Source organism: Lonchura striata, chromosome 1A, assembly GCF_050655825.1.
Source record: "Lonchura striata isolate lonStrDom1 chromosome 1A, ASM5065582v1, whole genome shotgun sequence".
Lineage (NCBI taxonomy): Eukaryota > Metazoa > Chordata > Aves > Passeriformes > Estrildidae > Lonchura > Lonchura striata.
Genome location: NC_140741.1, coordinates 2,182,167 through 2,207,312, shown reverse-complemented (window position 1 = coordinate 2,207,312; position 25,146 = coordinate 2,182,167). Strand labels below are relative to the sequence as shown.

Here is a 25,146-nt window from a genome sequence, read left to right as displayed (position 1 = left end):
GGCACAAGGAATTCAAATTATTAGCTTTGAGAACTGAAATAAAAATCTTCTTTCTACAATTAGCCTACATATAGTGGCATTAGAAATACCACTTTAAGTTCTGAAAGTACCGGAAGGAATTTATACCCAAAGGATCCTAATTCTTTGGTAAGTCAAAACTGCCATTTGTACCTGTGAACACTATCACTTGGAGAAAATGCAACACTTAGGAAGAGTTTTAATTGTTTTTTTCATTACTTGACTGTGTCATTTTTTCTGAAGTTTTTACAGCTTCTTGCATTCAAATGAAGGAAGATTAAGGCTGGCTGGTTAAGGTTGTAATGCAGCATTTCAAAGTAATATTTGTGAAGATGTACTAGAAACTGCATTGCTTAGAAACCTATTATTTCAGTAATCCTTTCTCAGAACTTCACAAAGGTCCTCTTATTGTGTCTCTGATAAATAAAATGTGATTTCTATTTAGAAAGAATTAAGGTAGTGAAGACTAACTAGAGAAGAACATGCAACCTTATAGATACTGAGGCAAAAAATAAAGCAAAATGGTTAGTTGCTGGTTCCAACTGGTATTTTTAAGTCTGTATGGCTAAGCATCTCTATCTTAAATTTGTGATCTTTCTGCAATTTTGTATTTATGGGGCTTATGCCTGTTCAGAGTAATTAGTGTCATTTACATTAGAACAAATACTGAAATACAAAAAATGAAAAGTTATTGGCAAATGGGATACAGAGTAGCAAATCTGGAAATTAGACGCTGCTGATATTTATCTGTAATGAAATTTGGCATAGGACCAGCAATAGCCAGAAGTAGGTAGAATATCCTGTGATACAGCATCTGAAATTCATCAAAACCCCCCCTCCAAATTACCTTTGGTATTGTAAAAGTTTCCATTCTTTTTATTATTTGTACTTTATTAGAGGCATCTTGTCAGTACTACTTTTTCTTAGCCTTATCCGGAGATGCTTTCTTATGTCTGACTCCTGAAAGTCTCTGTGCAGAACCAGAGTTCTGCAGAGCTTTTCCCCCTGTATTCCTTCCCTTTTCTGTCTTCCCAAAAGCTTTTGGGATTATGGCTTTTACACCATAATTTACTTAATTGCCTTTTCGTGTCAGAGAATTCTTATGCATATAACATCTCATTTTTAACTACCTGCTTGGTATTGCTACAACATCAAAGAACTTATAAAATTATTCTTTGTTCTCTTATTAGATTTTTTGCTTTGTCCTTACAGAATCTTCTCTGATAAATAGAAGTGGTAGTGCTTTTTATTTACTGCCTTAATTTCCTGCAATAAAAAAACACTCCATGTTCATTAATCATTCAACGACAAAGGGTATTCTGTATTGGAGCCAAAATTGTATACGTTTCTAAGCAACTACAGCATTTTGCTTTATTTTCTTAAATCTGTTTCAGAGCTTTGATCAAATTGCACTCTCCAATTGTTTTCCAAAGGGTGTAATAAGAGAAAAAAATAACCATTTTTATAACGAAATTTCAAGCCAATAAAATCCTTAAAGGAAATTTGATTCTGTAAATGAGGACTAGGAAGAGGAAGGTCATAAGAAGTTACATCATCTGAGTTTAACCATCCCCTTAGCACACTGATCTAAAACAGGAAAAGCGTATGAAAAACTGCAGAGGTGTCTTCTGAGAAGGTATATGCACATTTCACATACTTCTTGTTCTGTATCTTTCTTCTAAACAGTGATTAAAGCAGCTCCCAGTACAGATCTGTAACAAATTCATGAGCAAATCTGATAAGACGTGTCTTTGAGTAAACTGTGAACCTAACCTGACAACTAAGATAACTAGTTTGTCAGTTGATCTAACCGCACCATTCTTTTCTCCTGTATCTGGTTTCTTTTCTTCAGAATTAACCCAGTACTTTCTCCCCCATCGTGCTTTACAAACAACCTCCCTATCTGCTTTTTGTGCCCTATGAAGCCAAGAGGAGCAGTGATGCACAGGAACACTGAAACTCCAATGTCTGGTCAACTAAATCTGGATGATGCTCTTTAGGAGCAGCAGAATGATTTTCTAACTGCAAAAACTGTTATAATACCACTTATTTAAACTTGATTTCCTGTTCACTTGTGAATTGATTATTTGACCTTAAATTGTTATGGTTTTTTTGACCATAAAGCCAGTTCTGATTTGCTGAGTTGATGCCGTAGAAAATACTTATATTTACATGGTTCAGCTGTTCGCAGGTAAAGTTGCATGATTCAATAGCCACTGGACATGCTGAGTTCTGACTGGCGTGTTAAAATTTTTCTAATATGTGGGAACTCAAAATGTCTCTCAGACATTTTTAGAGGTTCCAGGCCTTGGTCAGAGGCATTCTAGACCCTGGCAGACAGCTGAAAAACAGCTGTGATTTTGAGTTTGAGCCATGGAATGAATTGCCAACTTTGGAGGTGGAACAAGCAATCACAAAAGGTTAGATAGTATAGTAAAAGTAGTTACAAAGTAGAGGGGAAATTTTTTTAGTATTGTACAGGGGGGTTTTAACGCATGTACATGGGGGTCAGAAGTTCTAAGATGGAGGAAAGTGGGCTGATCCTGTTCTTCCTCCTTCTTTTTCCTTACCTCCATGTTCTTGGTGATGTTGGCACTCACAGATTGGTTTAGAGTAGAAAAACACTTGGCAACGTAGGTAGTAGGTATTGGGGAATAATTATAAACGTGTTATACGTAATATATCTTATAAAAGATAGCAGCAGCCCTGGGCGGAGAGGGAGACGAAGAAGGCAGCAGATCGAGAGGATGTCAGGGGCTGTGTGTGCCTCTACCCAGGCCGCTGATCAAACAGCCGCAGTCCAAGAACATAATCTGTTAGATAACTAGCGATAAACTGCCTTGAGACCGAACAGCTAAAGCCTGCGGAGTTTTTCTTTGGAAGCACGGGTGGGAGGAGGAATTTCACCACCACATGAGACCCCAGAGCAAGGCCGGGGTTCTCACAGTAATAAAGATGCACCCTTTGTTTATCCACCTTTGTCATTTATACATCCAGCTGTGAAGCTCTCCAGCTTTGCAGTGCTGTTTACTAGGACAATTGAATACCATAACTTCCCAAATTTGGTGTACGTGACCAATCAATATGCAGATTTTATAGCCATAATTTCACACACAGATAATTTGTTAATTGGGCTGCATGCTAAGCTGAGGAAAGCAACACAGCAAATAGTTTTTGCTTTTTGATAGTTTCTGCCATGTCGAGCTCTCATTCTGTCCATTGGTAATGATTGTACCTCTCATGGGAGGAAATCTGACGGACAAACATACAAAACAATCCACTATTTGGCATAGAGGGAACTAACAACAATAGCCGAAGTTTAATATTTTGCTTCCTTTGTCACCTAAGGGTGTGGAAGGTATTCTAGTTCATTGAGTTTATATTCTGTCACTGATCTTTAGCTGAGGGACACAAAGATATATGTGTTATGCGTGTTTGCATATTTATGTGTTTATATATGCATGTAGATATAGACATATAAAAACACATAAATACACACAGGTGGGGGTGTATGTATATGTATGTATTTATATATATATGCCTGAGGTCATATGTGTGTGGGATTCAGTTTGTGTTCTGTTAAACCCAGCCCTCTGTGTGTGTGTGTGTTTGCACCTCGTCCACAGGAGCTGGTTACAGTCCTGGCTATTGAACTGTTGTTGTTTTCAAGCTGTAATTTATTTGGTAATGATATACAATGTTTCACAGTGATAAGGAGTCAATAATGAATATGTTATGCTTTAACATCATAAAGACATCCTTAGGAAAAAGTCCCTGTCTTTCTCCAACAGTGATCCATATGGTGTGCTACTAAAAGGAGAAGATCTCTGAGTGAACAAATGTGAAATAGTACAGACTTAATCTTTATTGCTCTTTTCCTATCAAGATAGCCTTTGTTGTCTGGCCTATGAAGACACTGCAAGGCTACTCACTCATACAGCATTGTTTTATTGTTCACTTTTATTTTCTCTAAAGCAGACCGGGGTTGTTTTTTTCTTTTTCCTTTGCATATGTCTTAAGAAGTTGACCTTTAGCTTTACTAATGCAATTAATAGTTTTTGCTTCCTATCTCCTATAAATGATGTTGGTGAAATAGGTCACCTGATTTCATGTTCTAGTAGGTACAGTCAGAGAAAATTCTGGCTATGTAAATTATCATATTTAATTAGCATTATTTCTATCCTCTTTATTACACATTTTGCAATACTATTGATTGTTGGACCTAGAGTATCTTTTGTCCTCAAGCCACACACCTAGAAGTCACCTAAATCTTCATTTTTTCTGAGGATAATTCAGCTTGGAATATTTTTTTTTAAATCTAGATTAAGAGTAAATAATTTAAATGGAAGTTTTGACAGGACCACACGTATAAGGTTTTGAAGTATTTCAAGACTACGAAAAATTGCTACCCTGTCATCTGACTTTTTAGTCTTTATCTAAGACATAAACCACGTGTTTGTTTGATGTTTGATTTTTTGTCATAAAAGGAGTAGGTGCTTTATCAATAGACTTTATTTTAATCAATACTGCCTTGATTATTCCCTACATGAATCCAATTTTTATTTCTACTGTCTAGAGTGGGAAAATATGAGAAAGAGTTCCCCACATCAAATCCATCTGCATCATCTCAGAGGCTGCCTTCAGTAGCTTAAACATGACTAAACCCCTCCCACTGTTACACTGGAAAGAGTCTTGCTGACTCAAAACTTTAAAAAAACCTTGTAGTTTTCACTCCATTTAAATGTGTCACTTTTAATAGCAAAACAAGTAGAGAAATTCCAATGTGAACTCATTTTAGAGCAATGACCAAGTATTATGAATATTTGACTGCATTTAATCTTTCAGTTCCTTTTCTTATTGCATCCTTAATCCTACTCCTGAAGGGACTTGGATTTAAATACAGTAGAATTTCCAGTGTTGAGCAAATCTCTGGTTTCATACCTGAAGATCTCCTTAGTTCAAAAATCCACTTTGTAATTAATTTTATTTATGCTGTGCAACTCTGCTTTCCCAGATATTAAAAAACATATTGGCAAAGAATATGACATTATTTCTTGAATAAAATGACAGGAAGTAATGCAGCAAGATTTTCTGCCTTGAGAGTCACCTGACTTCTCCATTCAGTGACTTTATATTCCTATTCAGGGATTATTATACCTAAGAGATCCAGAGTATAGCCAAGAGAATAGTAATAGAGAAGTTCTAACTAATGCTGATTTTCTACTGTTTGTTACTATTTCCTCACCCATAAAAGGCACTTGTAATTAATTTTCTGTTCCCTAGGACCACCTGTAGAAGTAAACTTCACTATTGGTGATGAGATTTAAACACGAAGAAAAAAAGCTGGGTAAGTATGAAGTTGTTAAACTCGCTGTCACAAGACTGTATTGTTGAAGACTGTTACAGGGATGATGGGAGTCTGGGATAAGTTTAGCTATGAAAACTTAGTTCCATTTCATTAAGTAGGCTTAAAAGAAGACCCAAATTGGGTTGGTTTTTTGCTGTTGTTGTTGGGGTTTTTTTGGTATTTTGGTTTTTTTTTGGTGGGTTTTTTTTTTTTTTTTTTTTTTTTTTTTTAAACGGAATATTTTTGGAAAAAATATGAAGTAGTTATCTCTGACATTTCTATTGACAGGTTGCCAAGACATGTCTGGGGAATCGTAATGATTCAACATCTCGTTTGGAAGCAGCAGAAACAGAGACAAGCTTTCAGGTATTCTCTTCCAGAGTAATTTGTGGGGTTTTACTAAAAAGTCTCATGAGATTCAGTTACTTAAAGTATACTTACACATTCTTCACCAAGTTCTGTCTCAAAAGAGAAGACTACTTAATTCAGACTTTGTCTGTGTCTGATTGCAATTGACCTGTTCAAAATGATTTCTGGCTGGTAACAACTTGCAAACTATGAAATATTTGGAAAGCTGGTAGTCAAATGAATTAGTAGTCAAATTACTTAATTTGACAGTGTGATGTGTATAGCCCTGGAAGCAGGAGTAAGGAGAGTTATCCAAAATAATTAAATATTAAATACCTATGTGGTTGTTTTCATACATATATACATAAAATATGCAGTGATATGAAGCTGTATGTAGCATCAGACTTGTATGGTTTTGCACTGTGAAGGTTGTTAATGATGCTTTCTTAGAGATCAGGACCCTTTTCTAGGGACAATTCCATTGCCATGGAATTTTAACAGACTTTTTTATTTCTGTTTATGTATATATGTATTCTATACACCATGTTTTTACCTTTACAGAAGTTTCACAGCCCTCCATGGACTAAACCTGAAGATGAAAAATCACCTGAAAAAAAAGAGAAAAAATACGTAGAATCAGTTAGTACACCAGAATAAAAACTCTAAATGCTGCTAACCTACATTGAAAAATGCCAATCACTTCATGTTCTGCTAGCACAAAGGCATGAAATGTCCCAGGTTTCTAAAGCATGCGTTTTTCACTATTCTATGAATGTCTGTAAATTAGTCTATAACAGACCATTTAGTACCTTCCAGCAATAATCCAAAATTGATGTTTGAAGAAGTGCTTTGTAAAGCAGTCCAGTTTTTGAACTCTTGTTCTACCTTATCAGTAATTGTATACTATAAATTACCTGTTTTGTAAACAACAGTCATTCTCAAGTATGTTTCTCACTGTTTTATTTCATGTAATTTTGTGGCAGATTCGGTTCTAATATTAAGAGGCAGTCAATGTGGAGGGGGGGAAGATATCTGTGTAACCATATTTGAAGTACAATCCTTAAGTGCAACTGCAAAAAGACAACTGTGTGTGTGGGGGGGGGGGTCCATGTATGCTTACCTTTTAGTAATTCCATCTCAAATCTACTTACTTACACAATAAAATATGCTTATTGTGTTCTTTCTTTCCTCAGTGCTATCTTAACTAGTTCATTTTTGAACACTGAAAAGCTGACAGAATTGGATTTTAAGGGATGGAGATGGAGAGAATCATTACTTTAAGGATTCAAGCAAAAAAATGTGCAGGTGGTACTGAGTTACAGTGTCATAGCTTGGATGGCAGCCGTGGGAAGTCGGTTTCATCCCTTGTGTTTGTGCTGATCTCGACGGGATGGAATACACTTCCAAGGGGAAAGCCCTGTTTGGTCCACTACAGTTGGCCTTTGATCACTCCATCGGGGAGGATTGATTGGAATCAGCTCTGTCACTCATGGATTCTTTTCGTTTCTCCTTAGTCACACTCTATGACAAGAAAGCAGAAAAGAAAGGGAGAAGAGAGAATGTTTTTCTTTTTTGGGTGCATGTCATTGTTGGTCTAATTTAAGAATTCATATGCCATATCTTTTTGAGATGCAAATCTTTCAGGAATGGATGCAATGCTATCTATCCCTAGCAAGAAGTGTCTTAAGCATTTGTAACTTGTAAACTTCCACCTTTGTCTTAATGCACACCTCAGCACATTTTCAACTAGATTTGAAGTAGTTATAATAATTTACTTTGTCTTGCTTTGTATCAGTTTAAAAGCAAATAGACAAATCTTTTATTTGACTTAGTGATGCTCTGTCTTCAGTTTTAGCATTTAAGACTTTACCTCTCCTTCAACAGTCTCCTTCAATACCTCCTTGTCCTTGCTGGTGTGAAAAATGCATATTTTATGATTGGCTTTTCTCAAAGGCTATAATGAATATTATAAGTGTAATGTTAGAAAGTTATGCTGTGTTCATTTGCTTAAGTAGTGTGTTAAATACAGTTTTAGGTTCTAACATAATGTTAAAATAGAGACTATGTAGGTGGGGAAGTTTTTTTTTTAGGAATGAGATACTTACTTCAAAGAACACCTAAATCTTCCAAAGGAGAGGAATTTATGGCTTCTTATCAGAAGAAGCTAATTTCTTCAGGCCTTACTCGAAGACACCAAGGGATTAAAGGAAACAATTAACATACAACAAACAGAGTTTCTTGTTTAAAATAGAATGCATTCATAACCATAAAGGATATATAAATATGCAACAAGTATATTAGTTTAAGGGCGATTCCTTTATTCACAAGTCATGCTTTTCGTAGCTTAATGTCCGAGAACATCCGGACGTCCGTAATTCTTTACTTTTTTTATTGTCTTGTAATTGTCCTAACTCTAAGCTTTAGTACTCTAATGATATTATTATTTTTATAGCCATTTTATTATTATTAAACTTTTAAAATTTTAAAAACCAAGCGATTAGCGTTTTTTTTCACACTGGTATGAGTAATCTTTCACCCTGACATTTTGTATGTGCTCCTCTACTCAAAGATAGATAGTTGCAGTTTCTCTGCCTCGAGAAAACACAATTTTAAAAACTAAAAAACCTCATGAGCTGACCAAATGATGACAAAGTACGGCTTAAGACTATCCATGTGAAGAGTCAAAACACATGAAATCATGGCTACAAAGTTTATTTCTCTTGATTTCCTGATGCCCCTGGAATGATTTGGGTCTCAGGAGGCACCTGGGAGCCTCCGTTTGTGTCCTGGGCGGGGCCGTGGCTCTAAAAGGGGTAAAGGCTGGAGGAAGGGGGGTCCGGGGGGGAGAGGGAGCAGGGGCTGGGATCGGCGGTGCCCTGGGCATTTGCATCTGGGAGCGGCCGCCGGTTTCCCGATGGGAGCCCTGGAAACGGAGCTCGGAGTCCGTGAGAGATGCGAACGCTGCAGCTGGAGCGCTGAGAATGGAGGCTCTGCCGAGAATGTCGTCTGGTGAGTCTCCCGATGTCCCGTAGCTAATGCTGTGCTGGCACCGAGTCGCCTCATTGCGATTTAAACTCTCTTGAAAGACGCTGAAATTACAAACTGGACTACAACATGCGCGCGGGGAGCTTCGTGTCCCTAAGGAAATGCTTTAGGGATGTGCAGCTTCTGAGCTGCAGCAACAATCCCCGCTCCCACAGAAACCTGCTGGGCCGTGGTTCTAGGGCAAGGGTGCCAGAAATGTGGCACCTTCAGTGCCACCCTAACAGGGATTTCCCTGGGAGCTCTCAGGCTCGGGAGGAAATGGTGTTCCTGCCCCTCTGGGAAAGCAGGGAGCGGGATCGGTGCTGCAGCTGTGTCTTTTTCCCGCTCTCCGCAGCTGTTCCAAGGATGCCCTGGAGTGCTCTGGCTCACGGCAGGATAATCGATCCGTGTGCCTGGGTGCGCAGCTGGGTCAGTCACTGGGCTCCCGTGGAACCCCTGAGGTTGGAAAAGCCCTTCGTGCTGCTGAAATGGCCCCAGGACAAACCGTCCCAAGCTGGAAGCAAAGCCAGGGGCAGGGAGGGAAATCCAAGAGGGTGGTGGGAAGGGCTTTCTCCCAGCTCTGGACGCCCTCAAGGCAGGGGTGATTTCTAAGTGTTGTTAAATGCTGCAGCAGCTCTGTCCCTACGTGAGAGCTGCCTCAGCTTGGGCGAGTGTGAGGATGTCCAGCTCTTCCTCAGGGCTTGGAGCACGGCAGGGTGCAGAGCTCAGGTTAAATCTTGTTTAAACACTTTTAATATCAAAATGTATTAGAACAGAGACCGAGGAAATAACACACGAAAGTCTGTTGCAAGCATAGGTACCAGCTGCCTTTATTAAAGATCCACGTTGACGGATGTTTTGTCAGACCACTCTGAGGCCAGAATGTGTCCAAAAAGCTTCACTAACCCCTTGTTCTTCTGCTGGTAGGGCAGCGTCTGACCCCAGGTCTCGGGGGCTGCGTGGAGAGTCCTCCCTGGAGCAGGTTCACCCCGTGAGGATGAGCCACAGAGGTTCAGTTCTTGGAGCAGGTGAGGATCTCTTTTACTTAGTAATTGCTTTTGCTGGTTTTAATGTCACAGCTCCGGTGTTCCTTCAGGCATTGTGCCCTGCAACAGCACTCGCAGCTCCTGTGCTGGGCAGGGAGCAGTTCTGCTGTGGGAAATGGACTTGCAGAAAATTGTCAGAGTTTGACAGGAGGTTTACATAGTATGTATCTGAATGGAAAATTTGAGATAAGAAACGCTGACTTAGAAATGCCATGGAATAGGACATTGAGAGAGATAAATCTTCCTCACACAACGCACCAGTTTATCAGATTATGCCCTTTTCTGACCCAGAAATAAGGCAACTGAGAAGTGTTTTTAAAAACTTTTATTTCATTTTCAGTCTCACGTGAAGGGTGAGACAATACAGATGTTATAATTCATGCCACCGCAATCAGAAGCCAACTATTTCCTAATTACAATACATTATAAGCGTTTCTTGGCCTATTAGCTTTTGCTACACTATGCCTTAAAACCAATCATCTGAAATTACCCCTCATGAATCTTATTAGAGTGCATCTTTCATAGTTCTATTTCTCTAAAGTATCTAGTCTTATTTACAAACTCATCCTTTAAAACTTGTTTCCAGTTCCATTTCTCTCTCAACAGGGACGTGCAGTGAAGGACGGTGCAGCAGGGAAGGGGAGTCTTTACAAACTCTATCAGTATTTCTCCCAAAATTGGGAGAAATGGGGTGGAGCAGAGATGGGGGTGGTTTGGTTTTGTCTGGGCCGGTTATTCCTTGCGCAACGTTTTAAATCTGTTGTAGGATTTACTCTCCAGTATCTTTCTAACAAAAGCTGACAGAAATTTAGGTCCAGGGTTAGAAGTTGGGTCCATTCGCTGCAAAACCTTGCCCAGGCTGGAGGACCGGGGTGATGGCCGCTCTCAGCAAAGGTTACCTATGAATACCGTGTCAGATTTCCCTCGGTGCTGGGCAGGACAGGTGAGGGCTTGGATCAGGAATTCTGCAAACAAGGCCTGTGTGATGTTGGTTTCTTGTGTTTTTCAGGGCGCCAGGGCTGGCACAAGGACTCGTGCAGGTGCCGCTCTGGCACGGGAGCCGTTGCCCTGTGGAGCCATTTTAAAGGTGTGATTATGGAACATTTTGGAGGCCGTTTCTGGAATTCCATTTGTAGCTGGATCTCGCTCCGAGTGCAGCGGTCCAGGTGAGGGTTCTGACCTCTCCAGACTTGTGCTCACCTTGGTACAGCCTGGAGCTGGAGCAGTTTTCCAGGGAAGTGGAGATGGCTGAGGACCGGCGCTCTGGGAAGCAGGGACCCGCTGGGATTTGCATTTGCAAAGCTGACGTAAAGTTTGTAAAAGCGGCCCGAAATTCTAATTCCTGCGGTTTCTGGGGAGGAGGTGCAGGTCACCCCGAGAGCGAGATCAGAACTCGTTTGTGGCGAGGAGTCTGAAGGTGCCACACCTGGCAGGAGCTGTGTGCTCGAGGCAGTCCCAGCCCCGGAGGGAGGCTGACGGGCTCTGCTCACGGCTGTCCCCAGCTGTCCCCAGCCCGCTGCTCAGCCCCGGAGCTGCTCTGGATCCGGGCTGTCCGTGCTGGAGCGCCCTGCTCCCCGCAGGGCCCTGCCCTAACCCACGCAGAGAGAGCCCTGCCGGCCAGAGTTTCCTTTTTTCCTTTGCGATCGCTGCGCGCTCAGCAGGGAAGGGCCGGGGCTGCTCTTGGGCCGGGGGCACTCGGGGCTCAGGCAAACCCAGCCCCGGCGCGTGGGGGTTCACAGAGCGAGCAGCTGCCGGGGCTCAGGAGCGCTCACGGCTCTTTGTTCCGAGGCAGCCGGAATTTCTGACCCCGGCCTTTATTTGGCTTTTCCAGCCCAGCGCCTTCGCTCGGCTCCGCTGCACCGAGGGGACTTTTGCTCAGCGCCTCCTGTCAGAAGGTGCAAACTCTCCGTTCAGCCCACACAGCCCCAGCCCTGCCCTGCGAGCCCTTCCCCATCGTGCCCACGCGGTTTCTCTCTCGCTCAGCCGGGGCAGGCTCTCACTGACAGCCACAGAAACAGAAGGGATTGCCTTTTATTTCATTCTTTTCCTGCTTAATGCCCGCGTCTTGTACTTGCACATCAATCCCAGCTTCTCCCGAGGCTGCAGATCAAATCTTTCAGTGTCCGTGGGAGTTTCTGGTTTTCCCGTTCCCACGTCTCCCCTCTCCCTCTGTATTTAAAAAAAATAAAATTATTAATGGATTTTGTTAAGCATTTGTTGCATATATTAACATAAAGAAGGTGTTATCGTTATTATTATTATAATAATATAATTTAAATGTATAATTTTGTTATAAGATTTTAAAATTATGGTGTTAAATTTTATTTATTGTTATATTAGTTATTCTTATTTTTGATATTTCTTAAAGTTGTACACTTTTATAAGTAGATTTTATGTGATTAGATGCATTTATAACTTTTATTCAATTTTTATATTTATGTTTGTGTGTTAATAAAAGAAAATTTATTGTTGATTTTTTGTAAAACTGCGTATTTAATATTTTATATTTGTTAGAAAGGTATTTAGTGTAAGGGATGTAGAATTAGATCGTTTATTTAGATAATATTTCAATTGATTTAATTATTTTAGTGTTGTTGAAGTAATAGGTGGTATAAAATGTGATCCTACCATTTTTAAGTTTCAAGGCTTAAAATTACTTTTATATTTTGATTACTATTGATGGATAAATGACTTTTTTGTTTTAAATTGGTAACTATTTTTATATTAAGAGCTAATAATGTAAGGGCTTTTTAATTATATGGATTACTTGTAATGTTTTTTATTGGTATATTAAGTAAGTAGGTAAAGAATGGATTTTTTTTGAGAAGCGCTAGATAAATACAAAGTATTTAAACTTGAAACTTTAGTTAAAGTTACTGAAATGTTTGTTTTAGGTTGGTTAATTGGTAAAGTGATATAATTAAAAGTAAATAAAGTAAAGAGAGTAGAAGTATAATATTTGATAGAATTTTATACTTTGTAAGTTATTAAATAAGATGTTTATAATATTGATTTTTATATTTATAAAAAAACCTAAATTTTCTATATTTTGGTGGGTGCAGTACAAGACGTCAGGCGTATGTTGCAATTCTCGCGTAATCTACCATTTGTATTTACATAGTGTAGTGTATCTTTGTATTTACATTGGTGTTTTATTTGTGGAGTGGCGAGTGTGTTTTTTGTGTGATCTGGTTTTATGGTCCTTATTGAAATTGACTTGGGTTTTTGTACTTGTTGAGATATAAGTAAACTTTATGTTTTGACATGAGAAATAAGTCTTGTTAAGTTTTGTTTTATAAAATTGTATAGAGACTTGCAAGATAATGGTATAAGTTGTTATAATTTTTCAGTTATAAGCATGAAGAAATATAAGAATAAAATAATGTACGTAGTAAAGAAGAAATTGACAATAATTAGGAATTACTTAGATAACATCTATAATTAGTAACATAGGTGAAATTATATCATTAGTAAGTATTAAAAGATGGTACGTTATTTTAGAGTTTTTAACAGTTGATAAATGTTAAATTAGTAGCAAGTTAAATAATTATGTGTGGATAATGATTTTTTAAGTTTAAAATAAAAATAAGTTTATTTGTTATATCGATAAAGTTAAATTGTTAAGTTAAAATTATTTGAATTTTATTTTTGACGTAGAAAATATTTGGGTTTCTTGTTAATTATTTTATTTAGGTAGAGTTAGGGTTAGGTTCTAGTTTAAATTTTAATTGGTGAATGTTACTTAATGTATTCTTATATAATGTTTCTAAAAATAGTAGTTAAGAGTAAAAATGTTAGGATTAAAGATGAATTACATTATTTAATAATTGGATTTTTTAGAAGTGTTTTTAGAATAGATTTGAGTATAGTAAACTTTTGTTTAAAGATTTGAAAGTGGTTATGGACAGGATTGTGAGTTTGGATTTGGATATTGAGAGTGTGAAGGTGGAGAAAATGTATGAGAGAGCGATTACTTAGTGTGAAACTTAGAAATAGAAATTAATGTTGTAGTCGGGTTTTACATTGAAGTGATTTTGTAGTAATAACTGAGGAAAGTGATAAGATTAACAGTCTGGAGGAGGTTTTTAATAAAATATATTTTTTTTTAGTCTTGAAAAATATTTAAAACTGTGAGATAACATTAGGTTAAATTATAGAGTTAGTGTAGAGATTAGTTAGAGGGTTAACTTGTTTTAAGAGCTGTATAAGTAGAGAATAAAAAAAGTAGGAATTAGAAATTTTATGTGTTTTTTAGATCATTATATAAAGAGATAACAAAGTACATGAAAGTTGGTTGTAAATATTATAATAATATTTAATAAATATTGCTTATTATAAAAATTATTATATAATTAGTATATTAGTAGTAAGTGTTTGAAGAAGTTAGGATAACTTTAAAAATATATATTAAGGAAATAGAGTAAAATTCTTAAATAGCATGATATGAATAGTAATTGCTATTTTTTGGTGTTACTTATGAAAGATAAAAAGAGTAGAGATTGTAATGAAGAACAGAATTTTTGATGAAATTGATGACATAATACACTATATTTTTTTAACTTCTGAATAGGTGTTTGTTAGTGTTTTCTTTTAGTTGTTGTAATTTGAGTAGTTTCATTTTTTTTAAATAAAATTAACCATATACTGTATAGTTTAGAGAAGTGATTTTTAATAAAATTTAGGGTAAGTTATATTACATAACATTTAAATTTAGACTGAATGAATTTTGATAGTAAGGAATAATAAACTTAATTTTAATAGATAAAAAGAAACTTAATGTATTTATTTAAATGCATTGACATTTAAGTTTGTTTGATTTTACTAACACTTAACATATTGAATGTTGTTATTTATAAGTATTGAAGGTTTTTTAAGTCTTTTGGTTTTGGAGAAATTTTAGCTTGTTGAGTTGAGATTATTACTTATATCTTTACAGAGTGGTTTTATTTATTGGGAGATATGTTTCTTAGTCATAGATTTTTATTTATGTTACATTTCAAATGGTACTAATTTGTGTAGTGGGTTTTGTTAAATGTAGGATATCGATTGGATTGTTTTATATTTTTTGTGGGCTTGGACAAATGGTTTTTGTTTTTTAAGAGTTTTTGATTTAGAATTTGAAGAGTATTTGGCATTTGGAAGAAATAAAATCGGGGGTTTTTTGGATACGGTCGAGCTGTATTTTTAATGTTAGCAAGGACTAGTTTTGGTACGTTATTTTGATTTTTTTGTTTGCTTACGGGGAGGGTCTCCTGTTAGATGTGGAAGCCTGAGACTGGCACAAGGAATTTTTGTCTAATGCTTGATGAGTCTGTTTTATGGGGAGGAGGTGTTATTTTAAGTTTTATAAAATACACCGAGAATTAGTTAAAATCGTGGAAGAAACATTATGGTAATTAAAGGGCGCTACGTTTAAAGAGCTATAAATCTTTTTAAATAGCTGCTTGACGTAAGGCGAGCTTAATCTCCCTTTTCTGCCCCAGAAAGCATCGGGCACGTCCGCATCAATGGCACCACCTCTGCCCACTGCTCCTGCTCCACCCGACCAAAAGCAAGAGCAAAAGTTGGTCGGGCTTTAAGAACTTGCAATAACTTTGAAGCAAAAGAAATCACGTTTGTCTCCCGCGCTTTTTCCTTTCGGGTGCCGCACTCACCTCTGCGGACACGCGCCGAGCTCTCGCTGCAGGAACCCGTCAGGCCTCGGTGGCTGTGAGTTCACGCTCCTCTCCCCGGGGAATTGAAAGAATTGCTGAGGAATCGCAGAAATGTTTTCTGGAGCCTTTCCCCTTCGGTGCCCCTGTGCTGTGTGTGGGACGAGGGCAGAGGAGCCTCGGGCTGGAAAGGGGCAGGAGAAAGGCAAAGGGACCCACCGGTGTCCCCAGGGCACCGTGGGGAACACAACGGACACCGCGCGGGCACGGGGAGGTGAGGAGTGACAGTCTGGGCCAAAATCCCAGCTCACCCCAGGGAAATAAGCGAGGGACATTTTGGAGGGGAAAGCTGAGGTCACGAGTTCACCCAGCCCGGCCACGTTGTGTTTGCGCAAAGCGGCACCAGAGGTGAAGGTCAATCCTGAGCCAACCCTGCTCAACCTCTAAGTCCCAGAATAAATTCTACAAGCTGTCCACTGAGGGACTAAAAATACACAAAAGAGAACCAAGAGCATTCCGAGAGCAAACCAGAAGGTTCCTGGCAATCCCGTTGCAGCGATGTCACAGCCTTTTTGACAGAGCTGTAAGATTTTTATTTCAATGCTGCGTTTCTCTGCTGGGATCATTCACTCCGTGGGCTGTGGGGATTTTTTGGGTTTGAACTCCCTCACGGTGGCCCTGACACTGCTCAGGAGCTGGAGGAAGAGCAGAGCCAGCGCTCCTGGCAGGGGCAGGGAGTTTTCCCCCACAGCAGATCCAGCAGCTGCCCTCCAGCCCGGCCAGGAGGGATCTGCTTTGGCTCCTGGCTGCTCCAGGTGACATTCCAGCAGCCTCATCTCCCATCCAGCCCGGCCAGGAGGGATCTGCTTTGGCTCCTGGCTGCTCCAGGTGACATTCCAGCAGCCTCATCTCCCATCCAGCCCGGCCAGGAGGGATCTGCTTTGGCTCCTGGCTGCTCCAATGACACTCCAGCAGCCTCATCTCCCATCCAGCCCGGCCAGGAGGGATCTGCTTTGGCTCCTGGCTGCTCCAGGTGACATTCCAGCAGCCTCATCTCCCATCCAGCCCGGCCAGGAGGGATCTGCTTTGGCTCCTGGCTGCTCCAATGACATTCCAGCAGCCTCATCTCCCATCCAGCCCGGCCAGGAGGGATCTGCTTTGGCTCCTGGCTGCTCCAATGACATTCCAGCAGCCTCATCTCCCATCCAGCCTGGCCAGGAGGGATCTGCTTTGGCTCCTGCAGGGACAGAACATGTTCAGCTGCTCCAGGTGACATTCCAGCAGCCTCATCTCCCATCCCTGCTCCTGCCCCTCCGGCTCTCAGCTCCCTCCCCACCCGGAGCTCAGGCTCCAGTTAATGTTTTAAAGCAGGACAAGGCGGTGGCTGGATGTGCTCCCGGCCTGTGCTGAGGCAGAACATCTCTCCTGCAGAAGCTCAGCTCCTTTCAGAGCCTCGGCATGTCCGTTTTCCTCAGGAAAGGGATGCACATCCCTGCCTGCAGCACACCTCCAGTGGGACCCACCTGTGAGAGTTTTCCATCCCTTCTGCACCTCCAGCTGGCTCCCTGGAAATCTCCGAACATCATCGCACTCGAACCTCTGATTTCAAGGCATCTCCGAGGCTCTTGCTTGGCATTTAGTACCCGTGAAGGAAGATTGCCTTGGCTGAAATGCTGCTGGTGAATGATGGCCTCAGGCTGGAAAAGAGGGAGGAGATTTGGGGTGGCTGGAACATACCTGGCAGCTGTGTGGGAGCTCGGGGAGGTCGGCAACAGGGATTGCCGTCAGAGCCCCTCTGCAAACGGCCCGTGCCTCCATTCCCAGGTAATGCCAGCCGTTCCCTGGGGTCCCTGTCGGCTGTCGCTGTCGGCTGTCCGGGCTGAAGCATCCCTGCGTGCCTGTGGGGAGCAGCCCCTGGCCGAGGAGCCGCGGGCAGCCCTTCAGCCGTGTCCGTGCCAGCGCTGTCCCGTGCGCCGGTGCCCGTGCCGGGACGTGCGTTCGGCACGCTGCGAGCCACGGGCAGGGCACGGCAGCTCCCGCCCCGCAGAGCCAAGGACAGGAGGTGCTCTCTGCCCTTCGGGGGCTCCGGCGCCTCCAGCCCCGCACCGGGCACAGCCGGAGCGGGAGCAGCGGCCCCGGCGGAGCGGCCGCTCCCGGCCGCGGCGCCGCAGCCCCGCTCGTCCGGCGGGGCTCCCCCGGGGATGCGGACACGGGGCGGGGGAGGCGGGCGCTGCTGCTCGCAGGGGAGCGCGGTGGCCACGGGGCTACCGGGGCGGGGGGGCTCGGCATCCCGCGGGGGCTGCGGGGCGGCTCCGTGTCCGCCCGCGGGGCCGGAGGCGGCGCTGCGGGAGCGGCGGTGCCGATGGGGTCCCGGCCCCGACGCAGCCCCAGCTCCCCGCGGCCACAGCGAGAACGGGACCCGAGCCCCGGCGGGACCCGAGCCCCGGGCCGGCCGCAGCTGGAGCGGCGGCGCCCGTCCCGGAGCGGCTCCTCCCGGCCGCGGCGCTGCCGGTCCGGATCCCAGCCGCGATCCCGCCTCGATCCGCCGGCCCCGGCACCCCCTCCCTGCCCGCCGAGGAAGGAGCGGCTCTGCCCGGCTCCCCCAGCAGACACCGGCGGGCCCAGGACCCAAATCCCGATCCCGATCTCAGCTGAGCGCCTCGGACGCCGCGCAGGCCGGGAGCTGCCCCGATCCGATCCCCGCACGGAGCTCCGAGCGCCGGTCCCGCCGCAGTCCGTCCGAGCATCCACACAGAACACGGGGCGGGCGCGGAGCCGCCGCCATTTACGGGCGGGGGGCGGGGCCGGGGGCGGGGCCAGCACAGGTGCGCGCACAGGTGCGCGGGGCCCCAGCGCGCCTGCGCGGGGCGGGGCCGCGGGTATTTAAACCGCGGGGCGAGCGCGGCGGAGCCATTTGGTGCTGGGCGCTCGGAGCGGGAGGTTACGACCGGTCGGGCTCCATATCTCTGTTTCTTTTGCTTTTCTTGCGCGTTTCTTTTCTTTTGTATTTCTTTTTCTCTGTACCTCTCCTATCTACCCTCCTTTCCTCCCCTCCCCCACCCCCTACACCCTCCCCCCCCCCAAACCCCCCCCCCTCCCTCTCCCCCCTAGCCCTCCCCTCCCTCCCTCCCGGGCGGGCCCCCCTACACCCCTTTCCTTGTCCTCCCTCTCTATTCCCCTACTCACCCCTACACTATCCTGTCCCTCCATCGTGTCCCTGTTCCTTCCCTCCCCAGCCGGGCTCCCCCGTGCCCCCTCCCCCTGCTCCCCCCCACGCGCTCCCGGTTCCTCCTGCCGCCTTTCCGTGATGCCTTTCCCCCTCCACACATTCCGCCTCCTTCCCCAAAGCTGCCTTCAATCTTTCTTTTCCTTCACCCGGCTCTCCCCCCAGGCCCCTCCCCAGCTGCCCTGCACACCCCGACCTCTCCCCACCGGCCCCCTGTCCTCGTCCCCTTCCCCTCGACTGCCGCTCTGCTCCCCTGTTCTCGTTCCCCATTCCCCTTTTCCTTCTTTCCTCGCAGCCGCGGGGCTCGGGGCGCCGCAGAATAAAGCCCAGAGGGCCGGAGCCGGCGCCCCCCGCCCTCGCTGGGGTCCCCACACGGGGCCGGAGCCGCTCTGCGGGTCCCCCCATTGCAGTCTAATACACGGCCCGACACTGCCGCGGTGCGGCTTTCCCGACATCACACTGGGGGTCGGGCTGGGGGTCGGGAGGGGGTCCTGGGGGGAGGAGGGTGGGGGGGTTAGGAAGGGCCCCCTCCGGAGGAGGGGGTCCCGGGGGTGGGGGGGGCCAGGGTGGGCCCCCTCCGGAGGAGGGGGTCCGGGGGAGGGGGGCGGGGTGGAGGGGGGGCCTTCCCCCCTCCAGCCCCGCCCCCTCTCCGGGACCCCCTTCTCCGGACCGGGACCCGGGGGGTGGGTGGGGGGGGGGGTGGGGGGGTGGGGGGGGTGGGTGGGGTGGGGGGGGGTGGGGTGGGTGGGGTGGGTGGGGGGGGGGGGGGGGGGCGATGGAGGGGACCGCCGGTCGTGTGTTTTTTTATTTCTGTTCACGGCGCAGAGTGACGTGACCCCCTCTGCTATCCCCCCCCCCCCACCCCCCCCCCCCCCACCCCCCCCACCCCCCACCCCCCCCCACCCCCCCCCCACCCCACCCACCCCCCCCCCCCTCCCACCCCACTCCTCCCCCCGGGTCCCGGTCCGGAGAAGGGGGTCCCGGAGAGGGGGCGGGGCTGGAGGGGGGAAGGCCCCCCCTCCACCCCGCCCCCCTCCCCCGGACCCCCTCCTCCGGAGGGGGCCCACCCTGGCCCCCCCCCCCCCCGGGACCCCCTCCTCCGGAGGGGGCCCTTCCTAACCCCCCCACCCTCCTCCCCCCAGGACCCCCTCCCGACCCCCAGCCCGACCCCCAGTGTGATGTCGGGAAAGCCGCACCCCGGCAGTGTCGGGCCGTGTATTAGACTGCAATGGGGGGACCCGCAGAGCGGCTCCGGCCCCGTGTGGGGACCCCAGCGAGGGCGGGGGGCGCCGGCTCCGGCCCTCTGGGCTTTATTCTGCGGCGCCCCGAGCCCCGCGGCTGCGAGGAAAGAAGGAAAAGGGGAATGGGGAACGAGAACAGGGGAGCAGAGCGGAGCATGCGGGAAGGTGGGGAGGGAGGTCGGGCTGCGAGGAAAGCGGGCGGGGAAGGGAAAGACCGGCAGGGGGAAAGAGGGACGGGACAGAGGAGGGAAGAGAGAGGGAATGGAACGGAGCAGCGGGGCAGGGACAGGTGAGGGACGAGTGGGGGGGTCGCATTTGGGGGAGGAGGGAGAGTGGGTTTAGGGGAGAAAAAACAGAAATATGGAGAGAAGGAAGGAAGGGTAGATGGTGGGACGGGAGGGGAGGCCGAAATGGGACGAGAAGGAAAAGGAGGAAGACAAAGAAGGGGAATAGGAGCAGAAGGAAGGAAGAGTAGAAGGGGGCACAAAAGGGGAGCGAAAGCAGTCGGCTTTGGGGAGGAGAGGAAAACGGGGGAAAGGCAGGAAAAGAAGAGGAATGGGAGCAGGAGGAAGGAAGAGTAAAGAGGGGGAAGGAGAGAAGGGCGAAGCTGCGGAGCCCGCACAGAACCCACCACCCTCACTGCGCTCCGAGTGAGCAAATGGCGGCTGCAGCGATTCCCGGCACTTAAATAACCTCGGCCCCACCCCACGCAGGTGCCCCGCGGTCCCGCGCACCTGAGCCAGCGCCGGCCCCGCCCCTGAGGCTCCGGCCCGGCCCCGCCCCTGAGGCTCCGGCCCGCCCGGGATGGAGGCGGGGCCATCGCTCCCGGCCCGCCGGGATGGGCCCGGGGCTGCCGCTTCGGCTCCCGGCGGTGCCGCCTCTGCCCCGGCGGGCGGGTCGGGGTCTCTCTCGGGCCGGAGCACCGGGGCGGCGCCGGGGCCGAGCCGGCGGCGGCGGCGATTTCCCGGGGCTGACCGAGACCGGCCGGGGCGCGGGGACCCCCGTGCCGCCCCAGCACCCCCAAACCCCGCCGCTCCCCGCCGTGCCAGGGAATTTTCTTTTTCCCGGTGCAGGCCGAGACATTTCTGTGAGAAAACTCAAAAGTCAGGGGTACGGGGTCTGAGGGGAGAGAAGAGATTCTGGTATAAATCCAAAACGCGTTGTGAAAAACAACATGGAAGAGCTCATTTGCTCTCCCAGCCCGGTTTCTGTGTGACCGTCTGTGATTCCAGCTGCTCCGCTGGCACTGGCAGCCTGCGGGGCTCGAAGGACTTGCCAGGTGCCCAGCACGACAGAAAAGAACGGGAGAACTCCCCGGCTCTGGCAGCGGAGCCTCTCGGCAGTGTCCCGAAAGCCCCGCAGTGCCAGCATCTCTGCATGGAAGCTGAGGGGCTCCAGCGCAGCCCCTCTGCAGCGTTCCTCTGCAGCTGGCACTGCCCAGCGCCCCTGACCAGGGTTTGGGGTCCCTGCACAGCCCCCGGCGCAGCCCCCTGGCTTCTTCCAGCTCCCTTCAGCCAGGATGATTTTCTCGGGGGTAGGAGCACCCAAAGCCAGCGGAACTGGCCTCAGCCACTTTCCGTGGGATCTCTCCTCTTCCTTCCTCACCAAATTCCCACTGTCAAAACCCAGCTTGAGGCACAGATCCCCATCCCCTCAATCTCTCCAAGGAATTGGGCTCGGATTTCCCAATCCAGCAGGGCAGAAATGCTCTTGTCCTTACCGTGCATCCTAATTGCAGTAATGGCTTAAGAAATAATTGAAAGAAATTAAAGGAATGAAGAGAAATTAAATAAGAGCTGCCAGCTCCAACTAAGGGATGCTCAAACCCCTTACCAACAATTCGCTTTAATTAACCGACTCAAACAAAGTAATCAACACCACATTGATACAGTAGGATTCTTTTTAATCGAGTTATAGATAAATATTGCAGAATGTAAAAACCTTTGTAAATCCAGAAACTCTTTCAAGAGATAGACAGGGCACAGCTGCAGAGAGTCTTGGGGAGTTCAGGGGAAAAACCCCAAAGTTTTCAGTGTTTAGCATCTCCCACCCTGTCGTCACTGACAGCAAACACGGCTTCAGCCTCGGGAAAACACGGAGAGTCAGGGATTTTACAGATCCTGGTCTCACCTCAGCCTCTCAGCAGGTACAGTCTGCAGGGAGAGGGAAGAAAAAGGGTCAGAATGGACAGCCTACTTCCAGAAAATCATCACCATTCATAAAGCACTAAGCAGAGCTGTAAGAACTTCCCCAAAGGTTCATTTCCCTGCGGACTGAGGGCTCTCAGTTGAAGCACGGGCTGGACCTGCCACGGACAGACTCCAGGAACCCCAGAAGTAAAAGCCACTGGGCCAATTCCAGAAAACATTCCAAAATCAGGCTCCTAGGATGTGACCATCTCCTCTCTCACCTGGAGGTGGAAGCACAAGGAATGATCTTCCCTCCTGTGGGTTTTCTGGGATCTGCAGTGAACCGCAGGGGGAAGAAAACAAAGCCTGAATATTTCGCACGACTGGAACAGAAAAGTGGGGAAAAGGGAGGCAGGGGCACTGCTGGGGTGATAACTGGGATCCAGCCTCTCCACACCAATGGAAGCAGAGACTGAGTGACAGAGCCTTTGGGACCACTTTGCTGGGATTCATAGGAAAACGGGTGAGTTTTATTTTGGCAATAAAGCCAAGCTGCTTCTCACCTCATCAGCCGGGTACAGCAGCAGCACCCGCAGGAACCTGGCCAGGTGGCTCTGCCTGGCAGAGGGCTCCCCACTTCCTGGGAATTGTGTGCTACAGGGCTGTGCCACTGGCCATTAAAACAGTTCCCACCTGGCCCTTCACAAAGGCAAGGTGCTTTTTCCATACAGCAAATGGTTTTTGAATTAAGAAGGTAACACTATACTCAACTGGAGAAGAAAAAAGTGAGAGCTGTAAAATTTTCCCACGCCAGGCAAAAAAGAAAGCCAAATCAAACCAAAACGAAAAGTAGCATAACAATGAAAAAAACCCCAAAACATATCAAGCATATTTCAAGAGAGTTTAAATCTGAATGAAGTGATTTACTTAGAGGCTTGAAAATCTGCCATGCTGCAAAAATCTAACTGCTGCAATAAAAGCCTTTTCTTACATCACATTTTAGCCCTGAATTTGCAAAAACCCCTGCCAAACTAACAATTCACCACATACAGTTCTTGAGTCATTCCTGTCCTTGAGCACGAGTCAAGCTAAAGTTATGGAGACAAGAAAAACATAAGTGACTCAATGCTGCTCCTTTGGAAATTACAGAATCAGAGGGAGGGTTTTCCTTAGCTTAGGAAAAATGCACAGCCAGTTCAGCAGATACTGAATAGCAGGGAAGTCAGGAGATACGTGCTTTGCTGTCAGAGACAAACATATAAATAAATATTTACATTAAGCCAGAGGTCTACAGATGGTCTGATCAGAAGTCTTGATGCAGAAAACCAGCCCTGGGGTATCCTCTTAAGGGACACAGGAGGAACTCCTTGGCTGGGACACAGCCTCGCTCAGCGCTGCTCCCATGGCTCTCGGCTCTTTGCCAGTGCTTGCAGTGTCCCCGGAGATCCCAGAGGATGGCAGGGCCAAGGCTCCCGTTCGCTCCTCCGGCACTCAGCGAGTGTTTCCTGCCACGCCCCCTGTGCAGAGCAGCCACGCGCGGCTCGCCGGTGCTCAGCCCTGCCTCCAGGGCTTTGAATGGCACATCCACCTGCAAAATAGGCAGGGAGAGCTTCTGGCTCACACGCGGGATTTGACAACACAAAGAGCACGCGTGGGTGTCAGAAAGGGCTCAAATCTCATCTCACACCACCGAGAGGGGGAATGGAACGGAGCAGCGGGGCAGGGACAGGACAGGAAAGGAAGGAGCCGGGTTTGGGGGGGACACGGAAACGGGGGAAAGAGAGGTAACTGAACACGGGCAGGGGCATGGAGCGGGAGAGAGAGGGACAGGAGGGGATCCTCCCGGCGCCCCGGCTCCGCCCCGGCTCAGCCCCGCCCGGGCTGCTGCGCTCGGCAGAGCTCGGCTCCGTTCGGCTGGACTCGCCTCCTCGGCCAGCTTCGGCTACTTTCGGCCACGCTCGGCTATTTCCGGCCGCATTCGCCTCCATTCGCCTCTTCGGCAAAGCTCGGCTCGCCTCGGCTGAACTCGGCAAAGCTCGGCTCCGCTCGCCTCCTCGGCCCCTTTCGGCCGCTTTCGCCCACGCTCGCCTAGTCCCGCCCGCTCCCGCCTCCATTCGCCCACTCCCACAGCTCGGCTCCCTCCGCCCGGCCCCGGCTCCCTCCGGCTCACACATTTCCTCAGGGCACCTCAGCACAGGTTGCACACAGAAGCTGTGGCTGCCCCCGGATCCCTGGAAGTGTCCAAGGCCAGGCTGGACAGGGCTTAGAGCACCCTGGCATGGTGGAAGGTGTCCCTGCCCATGGCAGGGGCTGGAACGGGACGAGCTTTAAAAAAAGGTGCCTTCCCATCCAAACCCTTCTGGGATTCCACGAATCTGTGAACCGCTCCCGGCAGAAGGGCTACATTTCCATTGTGCTTCGAAAATGCTGCTGCAAGAACACGAAGAGAGATTTCAAATACTGTTAAAGTGGCACAACCACATCAAAAATTACGTCTGGGGGTAAAGTGGCAACTCTGCAATTCCAACCTCTGATACCAAGGACACATGGAGGGCTGAATCCTGGAGGTCCTTACATGACAGGATTTCTAGAGTTATCCGTCCCCAGTTTGCTGCTTAGGGTTAGAAAAGGTGGAATTCTGTTCTTAAGGGGTTACCACGTACCATCAACGTGAGAGACGGGGATGCTGATGTTTGATCAGAGTCCTGGAGCAGCCTGGAGCACGCTGGCTTCCCGAACCAGGTCTGCTGCCTTGTCCGTGTAGGGGTAGGGCTTTGTCCTCAGCCTCAGCAGGATCTGTCAGCAAAGGAGGAGAGAAAAGTAGAGTGCACCGGCTCCCAAGTGTGGGGGAACCATGTGCTGCTAAGGAAGACCACGTGCTGAAAGTGGTTGGAAGCCGGGCGGGTTTTGGGAGGACAAATTCCATATTACTTCTGCAGGATTCTGTCTACAGTTCCTGCTCTACAAACCAAATACATCAAACGACAACAACAAACAAACAAACAAAAAAACCCCACATTAAATCAACAACAACAAAATAATTACTCCTACCTCAATAACCCCATACTGCCCCAAACCATTCCAAGGAGGGCGGCAGGAGGGGCTGGCAAAGGCAG

At 47.0% G+C, this 25,146-nt stretch overlaps 1 long non-coding RNA gene across 1 annotated transcript; it reads right to left on the bottom strand.

Moving 5' to 3' along the window:
• Nucleotides 1–21,786: 21,786 nt before the first annotated feature.
• On the bottom strand, nucleotides 21,787–23,558 carry LOC146763339 (uncharacterized). The gene is made up of 2 exons (XR_014951988.1): nucleotides 23,305–23,558; nucleotides 21,787–22,054 (listed from the first exon to the last, which is right to left on the bottom strand). It is a non-coding gene; the product is annotated as an uncharacterized LOC146763339 (long non-coding RNA).
• Between the last annotated feature and the right edge of the window lie 1,588 nt (nucleotides 23,559–25,146).